The 12,195-nt window shown below is 34.7% G+C and overlaps 1 non-coding gene across 1 annotated transcript; it reads right to left on the bottom strand.

The window, feature by feature from the left end:
- Nucleotides 1–733: 733 nt before the first annotated feature.
- LOC120591456 (U6 spliceosomal RNA) lies at nt 734–840 on the bottom strand. The gene has a single exon (XR_005649893.1). It is a non-coding gene; the product is annotated as a U6 spliceosomal RNA (small nuclear RNA).
- Between the last annotated feature and the right edge of the window lie 11,355 nt (nt 841–12,195).

Here is a 12,195-nt window from a genome sequence, read left to right as displayed (position 1 = left end):
TGTGTTTGTAAATGATGAGACGGGTTTTAAGAATTTAGTTTTAAAAGTTTAAAATGTCTTGTGAACGTAAGCTATAATTGTTCAGCAATTTTTCAGCATCAAATTCTTTCCAATGCCACAAGTTTCTAAGGTCGAAATTTCTGAATGTTGAGATTGATTAATTAGAAAATTTTTTGTTATAAAAAATGAAACCCTCAAAAACTAACCAAAGTTTTTAAAAAGTAGGAAAATAGGAAGTGCATGGACAATCAAAAATTGGAAGTGCAATGTAGATGGACAACTTAATCAATGAAACTGGAAAAAAATAAGTATAAGAGTATTTGAGCAGGAATAATACATTTTTCTTTGGTATTTGCTGACCATTTCCCACCCCTCAAGCACAGGAAAATTATGCTTAAATAACAAGTTGTTAGTATTTTATTTTATATATTTTTTTGTTCTACTGATATGACTTCCAGTTCTTAGGGTATGTTATGGGCAAAGGATGATTTATAATTTAACACATTTGACAACAAAAAGTGGTCATGCCACATGCTATTAAATATTGCTACATAGTTCAGTTTGTAGAAACAAAGATGTTTTTCCTCATCATACAGAGTACATGAAAGTGCTGAAAATTTTCTATGATTTCATAGAAGAAAAGCCCCCTATTCCCTCTATGAAAATACTACACCTGATTAACTGTCATAGCTGTGTCTAAGAGTCCATTTGAAAATAAACTTGAAAAATGCAAAAAAATATGGAACACTTCATGGATTTGCATGTCATCTTTGCTCGGGGTCCTTGCTGATCTTTCCTGTATCATTCCAATTTTAGTCTATGTGATGCTGAAGTGGGCACAAGTTTTGTCGTTAGTATTTTATTATAATATGTGCTTTGTATACCAGAGGGAACTATCTGTAGAAATAAATAGGAACCATCTGTCAATATTGGAGATTAAATGCTAACAGGGCAGGAAGGGAGGCCTCAGGAGCCCTGAGATGACAGGACTATCATCTGACTGTTAATGCCTCATGGCAAAACTAGATACAAAGAGTAGAATAAAAGCAGTGGTTAGGCCAACCCAAGAGGGACAGATCCACTTGGAAATTCTATCATACACCTGTAAAGGACCTTCATTCAAATACTTTCTGCAATTAGAATGGTCTCCAACTACAGGGATTATGCCTCTACGTCCTTCTCTTTCTCTCCTTTTTCCTTCCTTCATCCTTCTCATTTATTGTTCAGGCTTAAGGGGAAGGAATAGAAGATGCAAAGAAAACAAAAATTATGTGAGTATTATGACCTCCCTCTTCAATTTTCAATTTACTCGGCACTCACTTCTAAATTAATCTTTCTTCTATACTAGGCAAGATATTAAAAATGAATTTAATATGATAAAAAAAATCCAACATATCAGGAATTAAAGCTTCTTCGCATCTCTCATGAGACTACTTGGAATTCTGCTATATGGTTTGCTATTCCTGCTTGTTTCTGAAGTTCTTTTCTTTTTTCTTTTTTTCTTTTTTCTATTCATGTATGTTCTTTCTGACTTCCTCTAACTTCCCTGGCTTTGATAGCGTTTGGTAAAATTTCAGTCTCTGGTTTTAACATTATAGCACTTTTCTGTTTAAGCATGAACCATCATGTAATAATAGTCTATTAATTCACTTTCTTAAGGTAGAATCTGATTGGTACCCTTTGGGTATCTTTGTTAACCACCTGTAATCTAAATGTATCTTTGGGTAGTGGGGAATGGAGTCAGTGATGTAGCCTTTTGACCACTCAGCTGGATTGTGGGTAAAAGTAAATTCTCTGAGAAATACTTAGTCAAGGAGGTAACTCCACTGTGTGTCTACCATAAGGGTCATCTACCTGAAATTCCCATCTCCCTTTTGTATATTTGCCAGATGGTCATTTAGTCTCTGTTTGGACACTTCCCATCATGCAAAGTTCATTATCTTTGAAGTAACCTATTGCTCTGAGAATATTACAAATTATTTAAAGCTTGAGTTGAGCTGAAATCTACTTACTTATAAATTTGATCTATATATCCTACTTATACCCTCAAGGGCAGTAAAATCTCATTATATCTTAAAATGACAGGATTTCACATATTTGAAAAACTTATATTTCCCCTAAGTCTTTCCTTTCTAAACTAATTATTCTAATCATCATTCTTTGGACAAAAGTAAAAATACAGATGAACCCACATTTTATATATTAGGAAAATACTGAGGGGAAAAAATAATGTATAATTGAATTTATTCATAAGTATTGGGAGCTGTAGTGTGATACACAGAGCTTTGGTGTATTTGATGTAAGAGATCCAGAGAGCAAATCCTGACACAGTCATGTGAAGGCGTGCCATTTAAATTACTTGATCCATTTTAGAGCTGAGGAAATAGAGATAGTAATGGTCAAATAACTTGTTCAAGGTCTCATGAATTGTAAGGAAGTTGTATCGTCCCACACAGACTTTCATAACACAGATTACTCTTCCCCTGACTTTTCTCTTCAATCTCATCTTCCTTTCCTCCTTTCCCCACCTGTTCTCTACACTTCAGCCACAAAACATTTCTCTAAGAGCCTGTACTAGACCTTATTCTTCCTTGCTGCCAAGCCATCACACGATGCTTCCTCTTTCTGGAGTAATCTTCCCCCAAATATTTACTTCAATAACTTCTACTCATACTCGTTTCCCATATCATCTTCCTCAGGAAGTCTTCTTTGAGTGTCTAGAATGAAGTTTGGTGCTCCTGCTATGCAGTCTCATTGCATCAGAGAGTTTCCTCATTGACACGTATATCTACCTTTTGCTTATTTGCTTGTTATCTGCAAAAACATCAAGCTCTATTAGGGCTGGTTTCTATCTTTTTGTATACCAAGGATCTAGTTATAGTGTTTAGCGTATGATAGGTATTCAAAATTACTGTTGAATGAATGAATGAATGCATCCAAGGAGCTAGAAGACACGCTCCATGCCTGAAAGACCTCACTTTGTTTGTTTGTTTGTTTGTTTGTTTGAGAGAGAGAGAGGACTTTAATTCCTAAACTAAGTTATGTGTACAATTAGTCCACATCACAAGATAAATGTGAGAGATGTAATATATAAGTGACCTTAGGCATATCGTGTCAATAAATGCTTTAGACAGGTAGGAAGTATAGAGTTGTAAGAAATGAAAATAGTACATTTATTCACATTTCTTATTTTGTAGCCTTATTTCTGTTTGTGAAATTTGAGCATATCCCCACTAGTCATTGTTATAGTTACATTGTTACTGGAACATTTTCAGAGCAGAAACCAAATGGCTCATAGGTCCTATTTTCATTTTGACTGTCCCCATGCTGGCCCTGAGCTAAATGTAAACAAAATTAGGCAGTGTTCTTCTCACCAGTACTCCTGCCTCACTATCCACTAGTCAAAGCCTAGTCATACAAGAAGTTCCTGTCTTTATCCATTTGACAAAGCAGTATAAAAGAGTCCCTGAGCTATTTTAATTTCTGATTTCTGAGCATTCTACTCAAGGGAGAGAGAAAGTAAATGCAAGTGTTCCCTCTAGGCACCTTTCTCAAAAGAATAAACTGCAAGTTTTTCCCAACATTAAACATGACTCACTACCTGAAGCTCCTCTGCCTTAATTCCCTGGAAACCACCTAGGCCTCTGCTTGAAGACGATCATTCTTAAAAAGTGTTTTGACATATTAGTAAGAGTAACACATGACAAAATTATATGACTAAGTTGGTTTTCTTGGAATTTGCTTTATAATCTACTATATATATATATATATATATATATATATATATATATATATTTTTTTTTTTTTTTTTTTTGAAATAAGATAGAAGCAAAGATTCATGAAAGAACCTACATCAAGCAAACAATACTGCCAAACTCTGGGTAGGCAAATTTCCATATCTGGAAAAAAGCGTGCTTGTGGATTACAGATAAATTCACCTTAATCACTGACTCTCAATAACTGGGTTAACATTATTGGCTAGCAAATGTTAGAGCTCAGCATCTCCTTTCTTAACATCAGCTCAGAGCCTCCAAAGCAGCAGATGGGTCAAAGCAGAGGTTATCTCACTGCCTTGGTTGTGTTGCACTTGTGCCGTGGCTGCCTTTGTTCCCTCTCTGGAAGGCTGTGGCTTTTAGGTAACCTTAGCAGTGTAAACCACTGATTCTTTGACAGAAGTGCCCACATGGTGAGACTGGGTCCAATCTTCCAACATAACCATACATATCAGTTTTCTCTGCTAACATTATCCTTACCTCAAGGTAATATTTTTGCCTCCTTGTCAAAAATGTTTTCCCATGTCAACTGCTCCTCAGAAGTTGTCAGCATCGTAATGCTGAGTTCTTCTTAGCATCCAGAATCTTTTGGGCCATCAATTCTCTCCAATATCATTCTCTAGACTATCACTACAACCTCTTTTAGCATATCTGCCACTCACTCCTCTTCCCTTCTGATAATAAAATAATTGCCTTTCTCACATACTACTTTGTTATAAGCTTCACCTTTATTGAGTCACTACCTCTCAGATTTTTCTTTCTCAGAATATTTGTATCTGAGTATCTGACTAGTATCTGAGTCAGAAAGGATTCTAAGTTCTATTGGGAGCCACTCTTCATCCTAGACCCAAGACCTGTTGCTAAGTCTGGTCCACTAGGCTTTCATCACTTGTAGGTTTGAGTTTTATTTTCATCTGTGTTTTTCTGTCAAGGACAACTTGGCATCCAGTGAATTCTTCTTATCTCTCAAGTCTTTCATAGTTATAAATGTCAATACCTAGCGGTTCTTGGGCCCCATGAAAGTCAGCGAATACAAATTTTCACATAGAGTTTATTAAACACATTCATACATAAGCATTTTGGATATCACCCTTCCAAAAGCCTAAGATGGTACATGTATCCTGTCCTTGTAATCAAGAACATCATCAAAAAAGACACCAAGGAAATAACTTCAAAGTAGAAAACAGAGTTTTATTCTTCTTGAAATCCCTTTATTTTTTGTTCATTTAACTGTTTTCATTCCAAGCCTTCTGATGACAGTCTCAGATGTCATTAAGGCCCACCTCCCTTTGCTCTCTGTATATTAGATAATCACCTACATTACATATTTGTACTGGTCACTGAATAAATGGTCAAGGTTCACTGTGAGTGAGACTCAGATGTTGTGATTCGGGAGGCCATCACCCCATCAAAACAGCAGCCTGAATTTTCTTTCTCGCTACATTCCAAAGATCAAACACTGGAACTGTTGGTGGCTCTCAGTAAATGGCATATTATAAGTCCCCTAATAAGTAAATGGGAATGATTGCTACTTTTTGTTTTAACAAACTCGCAAAAACAAATAAGCCCACATGGTCTGGAAGAGAAGAAAAATTAATGAAAAATGAAGATTTGGATTTTATGTTTTTGGAGTTGGACTTTGGGGCTGAATACTAAGACAAGAAAGGGCTTCTTGTCTGGGACATGGTAGAGGCCACAACTTTTAAGTCAATTGCTGATTTGGGTTTTAGCTTTAACCCACCTAGAGGATGTTTCTCTCTCAGTATATGACATTTCAAACCAAATTCTTTGCATTTCTTTTCTTCTATTACATGTATTACGACATTTTTTAACAATTTTGATTCTTTAGCATAGGAGGCAAATTCCTATGCTAAATTCTCTCCAACTATATAGAAATGATTAGAAGTTATTAATTTGTTGAATATTAAACTTGTCCTACAGAGCAAATATCAACTAGGCTATGACTATTGTGATAATCAATCTGGAATTCATGATTTTCACATAACGCTATTTATTGTATTTTATCAAAATGTTACTTAAACCAATAATATATATTGTTGACATAAAAGGAATATGACTACCATATAAATATATTAGACCTCTATTTGAAAAAAAAGATCAAAGTGTTATGGAAGAGCCCATTCCCAAGAATTAGGATCTAGGATATAGTTCCACTTCTTCCTACCACCTCTCCAGAGTAAATCAGTGTCTCTCAGTAACTCATTTAACCATCTTAAACTTCAGTTACCTTTTATGAAAATTAAGGGGCTTCTTATATTGATTTGTAAGATTTCTTCTATCTCTGAAATTATGTAATTCTATAGCATTTAATTACTTGTCAAAGAAATTTCACGCTAATTCTCATATAAAAAATAAACTCACAATCTTTAAAAATTTGGTGAGAATAGCCTTTTAGTTTTGATATTATAAAAAATACAATTGAATTTCAGTGCATAGTATTGACTTGCCTAAGTCACATAGCTGGTTTAATAACATGACCACATTTAAGATGAAGATTTCTGGATTTTCCTTGCATTACTGAGCAAAAATACAAAAGGCAGGTCTGAACAATGAGATATGCTTGGCAAATAATTTAGCTATTCCAATCATTGTTTAGTTTGTCTGCTTTTCTTTTTTTTATCTGAAAAATCAAGATCATATCACTCTGGCTATTTTATCTTGCTAATGTTTGATTCAAATGACTTGATATATGAGAAAGAATTCTGAAAGCTATAAATGTTATTCAAATATATAAACCATTCTGCGTACTGATGCTGAAAGTACCACCATCATTTTTAACTAGATTGAATGCATATTTATCATCATAACTGGATAATTGGAAATTCTTGTTTTTTGTTTTTTGGCATATAGAAAAAGCAGGCAACGTGTAAATGTTATATAGTTTGTATAAGGTTCACTTGAAGTTTTTTGGTAAAGGCAAAATTCCGGTTTACTAATTCATTCAGCATATATTTACTGAGCACCTACTGTCTGCCAGATACTGTTTGGGGTGCTGAGCATACAGAAGCAAGTAACACAGGCAAGCTTCTAGTACCATGAAATGTATAATTTCATTTCAAAAACAAGGACAGGAATACATGAGGCACCAAGAAAAATATCATATATTGATGTTATTTGATGAGCAAAGCCAATAGGTATAGTTAGAGTATAATGAGCTGAGATTTAAATTACAGTAAGAACTAGTTTAGGTGAAGCTGGAGAAGAAATGCCAATCTAGGCAAAGGGAATTGGCTTTGCACACTAGCTAAGAAAATAAAGAGCTTGTGTGTTCAAAGAGAAGTTAAGTAGGATGTGTGTGAACTGAAAAGTAATTATTGAACTTAATCATATGGGGCCATTTGTGATGTTGACAAGTATAGCTTAACAAAGTTAGGAAGAAAGTTGACTTGGAGATATTTGAAGAGATAGTGTGAATGGGAAATGTACATTTGAATATAGACATTATGTTCAACATAAGAAAAATTACGGACTACATTTTGTTTGATACACATAGATAAGTAACCAGCTGACAATGGATGTCTAAAGAATGCTAATGGACTAAGATTAACCTGCCAGAATGGTTATAGAAACAGAGGTGAGATAGTTCTTAATCTTTTCTCATTTAACAACTATACTATTATTACAACTAATTCAGTTTATTGTTAGATTTATTTGGTTTCAAATATGACAAATAACTAATATCATAAAATGGAAAAGCAAAATAATAAAGGGTGATATCAAAGAAAACTATCAAAATATCCATGAAAATAAAACTATAGGTTATTACTGCAAACTTTTATCCTGAGCCTTGTAGCAATAAGTCAAAGGGTGAAATTTCATGGGGTATACAGCTCTCATTTTGTGATTAAAAAATAAAAAAAAGATTTTTTTCCCTCAGCTTTTTCTTTTGCTCAACAATTAGGAAAGAACAAACTTTATATGAAGACCTTGTGCAACATAACAAGCAATGATTTTGTCTTGTTTTATCTTACTCAAAACATGTGTGTTCAACATATAGCTATCCATTTACCAATAAAAGCCAGAGATGTAATTAAATTATATTTTTATAAAGCAACTTGGGAAGTGAGGTTCATGGGGTGGGACAAGGACAGGAAAACTGTTTTTCAATACGTGTCTTTATAATGATAACCTAGTTTAATAGAAGGCTTGGAATTTAATAGAGAAATTGATAGAAAACAATGATTTTGCAATTTTTTGGTGGCTTGAAGATGGGAGAGTAAAAAGTATGTCAGATGGCAGAATTGGAATTCATAGAAATCTAAATATATATGCTGAATAAAATGAGATAAAATTTAACAGGCTAATGTTAATGCCTAAAACTTCAAGCCAATATCCAGTTACTCAAATCTAGGAATAGGGATGTGGTACAGTAATACATAATATTACTTTAAAGAAAATAGTTCTACTTTAAACAAAATTGTTTCTAAAATCAATTTGGTTTGCTCCTGATAAAATATGCCAATGTGAGGAAAGAAAAAAAAAATACTATCATAGCATCCTTTTTTGGACAGTACACATTTCGCTCGCTACCCCTGCTTAGATTACCTGCTGATACTGTTTTTTTCATTTCTCTCCCAGCAAGCCTGGCATTCTGTAGGGCAACTGTTGGTTAGTACAACAGCTGATCTCAGCTCTCAGAGGGTTCATGCTGAGCAGCTGGTTGGATTTCACGTTAAACTTGTTTGCACAGAGCTGCTGTGTACAGCTGTTTACCCCATCAAGTTTATCTCCTAAACACAGCACAATATAATTTATTTTTATAGGGAATTCTTCATAATAGGGAATAGCAAATGGCTTCTCAGGGAGAGTCAATCATAGAATAAAGAGGAACAGAAGGATTGAAGGGGAGTTGTAAAGTGAGAAAGTGACACATGAGACATGAATATTCCAGGGAAAGTGAGAATTCCAGCAGGCAGTAGGAAAGACTGCAGGGGAAAAAATGGGAAAAGTGATGGATGGTGGTGGGAGAGAGCAAGTCAAGGTAGCAGGGACCCAGCATCAGAGGAGGGAAGGTAATTAGAAACACCTGTGAAAAATACTCAGCTCTATATTTTTACCGGTTTACCTTAGGGCTCATTGACAAACACCAAGTGAAGAATAAAGCCAAGTTTCTAGATAATTGACAATGTTTTGTTTACAAAATATATTTTATCATGTATGTTTGAGAAACACTGACCTAAGGATCATCTGAAATACCTGTTAAAAACACAGATGCTGGCTCTCATCCCAAACTTACTATAATAGAATTTCTTAAGTAGAGACCTAAAAAACTGTATTTTGAACAATCCTATGATTCTTCTGAGTAGTTCAACTTGATAAACAGTGATTGAAGAATACATTTGGTTGCAAGCAATAGAATAGCTGAGAAAAGCTCAATCTGAAAAGCATTTTTATCTCACCCAAGGAGTCTGAACGTAGTTGGCTACTGACATTGGTCCCATTGATTAGAAATGCCATTATGGACCCAGGTACATGTAACTTTCCCACTCCCTCATCCTAATGATTTTTTGCCTCAACACTTTGATTTATAAACTATCACAAAATGACTACCAAATCCGGACATGGAGCTCTCATTCAGGCAAGAAAGAGGAGGACAAAGAGGAAGTAATGGGGTCTGCTTGCTTTTTTTCAAGGAAGCTAAAGTTTACCCAAGATGCTCCCTGGCAGAGTTTCACTTAGGTCGCATTGGTCACCACTGTGTCATGAAGCCACTATTTAATTAAGAGGAGGCCAAGAAAGCAAATACTAAACACTCTAGTAAAGACAAGCAAAGGAGAAAAGAATCGGGAATAGTGTTGAGTTAGGCAAATTATACTATCCACTACACTGATTTAGGTCAATTGCACTATTTTATGGATGAATGATCTTTTTTACTGTTTTCACAAGAAGCAGTGATTTTAATATTTTTGACTTCCATGTGGACACTTGTGAAGGACTGGATTGATTTTGATCAAGTGTGTTAACTTTGGTTCATGATTTCAATAATAAGGTATGCATGTGTAATAAAAAAAAAAAAAACTTGGAATATTTTTAAAAAATCTAAAGAAAGAAAACACAACTTGATATGAACTCAACATCCAGAAGTCTAACTTCGCTAGTACTTTCATGTATCTTCCTCTACTTTCTTTGCAATGAATATAAGACTAATGAGTTTATACAATAAATACCGTTTTATTATTTACTTATGGCTTTTTTCTTTCGTCTTTTACTTTAAAAATTATTTTAGAAGAGACAGACTTTCTGGTACCCAAAAGAGCTAGAAGCAAAAAGGTTGGACAAGGACACTTGGGGCACCAATAATTCTATTTTTGTTCTTTGATGGCACCAATAATTCTATTTTTGTTCTTTGATGGTGTTACCAATTGGGGTAATCTAAATCTGTCACTGCCCTGCTGGTGCTGAGGGGACCTCGATTCTTTCCGCTGATGCAGTAAGGAATTACAGATCAGTGAGATTTAGAAAAAGCAAGATTTATTGAAGTGTGTTTCAAGAGAGAAATGGGCTACACCACCGAAGGCTGTGGCCTCGTAGAGGTCAGGAAGTCTATATTATATCTGGGCCGTGATGGGTGGCTATAAGGGTGGTACCAGCTGACTGGCATGTGAGGTCATTTGACTGACAGTTGGCTGTTATAAACTTTTGTCTATTAAGCATATACTTACCCAGAATTCAGTCTGTTATAATTAGATTCATTAACTTCTGGGCATATGTACGATATTATAACGATGGTATAATGAGGCTGAGGTGAAAAGGTCAGAGTAGTCCTTATTGCTCAAGCATTTGTAGTTGGCCTAAACTAGTTGCTCTGTTGTGGCTTTTTGTTTCTTTGTTCTTCAGAACATAGAGGTATTGTTAATTGAAAAATGAGTCTTTCTGGGAAGCCCTAGGGGTGGCCTTTGAGTTGGGCCATCATTCTTGTAATTCCTGTGGTTTCAGAGCTGGGCCTTCGCTCTGGTCACTCATGTCTAGCTAACTGCCTAACAATGGGAGGTGGTCTTGGTGGTATTGACTTCAGGTCAAGACCGGTGGGGTTCAATGTTGTAAACATTATTCTAAGTGGAAGGGCTGGATTATTAGTCTAAGTTCTTCTAGAATGATTATAGAAAGTGCGGTATACAAAGTCAGTGACAAAGCAAGAATTTAGCTTCTTAATCATTGTCTGAATGGCTTTTCATGTAGGGAACCCAGAGCAAAGGGCATACTTCACTAAGACAGGCTGTGCCTTCTCCATTCCCTTGCTATTGCTTAACTTTCCTTAAGTCCCACATCCTTGGGTAAATAGATTACAACTTATAGCAGGCATCATCTCTTTTCTCAGCTCTGCAACCCATCTGCAATGCTGCAGAATATGATTTCACGAATTTTACTTACGTGTTTGCCTTGTTGTAGAGATGCATATTACTGATAGACATTCATGTAAGTTTAGGTTTTCTTTTTTACAAATAATTCTGAGTGAAACTTTCTTGTATGTATTATATATCTGTAAGATAAATCCCAAAAGCAAAGTTGCTTGTATGTTTGCAACTCATTTTAAATTTTGAAATGAGGTGTGCTCATTTTAAATTTTGATATAGACCTGATTATTGACTTGTACACCATCTTGAAATAACACAGGTTGTAAAATCCTTAAAAAAAAGACTACCTTCTGATATTGTACAGTTTAATGGTATATAGTTAACAAAATCACATTTAATAAAAATTATGAACAAGTTGAAATCTACATTATTATTACATATTCACCATTAAAGTCCACCATTTATTTGCGTTTTAAGTGCATCTGTGACATATCTTTAAGCCTAATTAATCATCAGGCATCTCTGGTTAATGTTGATTTTAGCTAAAATGTGAAATTCTCCCATAAAAGCACATAGCCAGACAAATAAAGAAACATGTTTAGCACCATGCAAATTAATGCAGGGTCATAGGCAAGACCTACAAAATAATTAAACCAGGTTAAGGAAGCCATGCTTTGGGAGACTAAGAATTTTAATTAAAATTGTTATTGAGTTCAAATGAGAGGTTTCTGTCTGTAATTAGTGAGTAATATCTTTCTGCATTAATCAACGTCACCAAAAAGTGCCTAAATTAACACTTAGTTTTTTTTATATTGCTTTAGGTTTGTGGGGTTAGTAGGGAATAAGTTGTATGAAAAAGTAATTAAGATTAGAAGGACACTTTTTAAAATCTTGCTTTTCTACCTGATTTAATCTTGGGCACCATACTTGAGAATAGTGAATTAACACATATTTATTGGATACTTACTACAAAAGAGTCATGGTTAGAACTACAAAGAAGGTTCGGCTGCCACTTATAAATGATGTATGAGGCATTAGCCACTGAATTAGACATTTTATAACCATTGTCTTAATTTTTTCTTCACAATATTTTTATAGTTGAAAAC

Source organism: Pteropus medius, unplaced genomic scaffold (assembly GCF_902729225.1).
Source record: "Pteropus medius unplaced genomic scaffold, Ma_sr-lr_union100, whole genome shotgun sequence".
Lineage (NCBI taxonomy): Eukaryota > Metazoa > Chordata > Mammalia > Chiroptera > Pteropodidae > Pteropus > Pteropus medius.
Note: the sequence above shows the minus strand (reverse complement) of the source record. Positions and strands in the feature narration are given on the sequence as shown.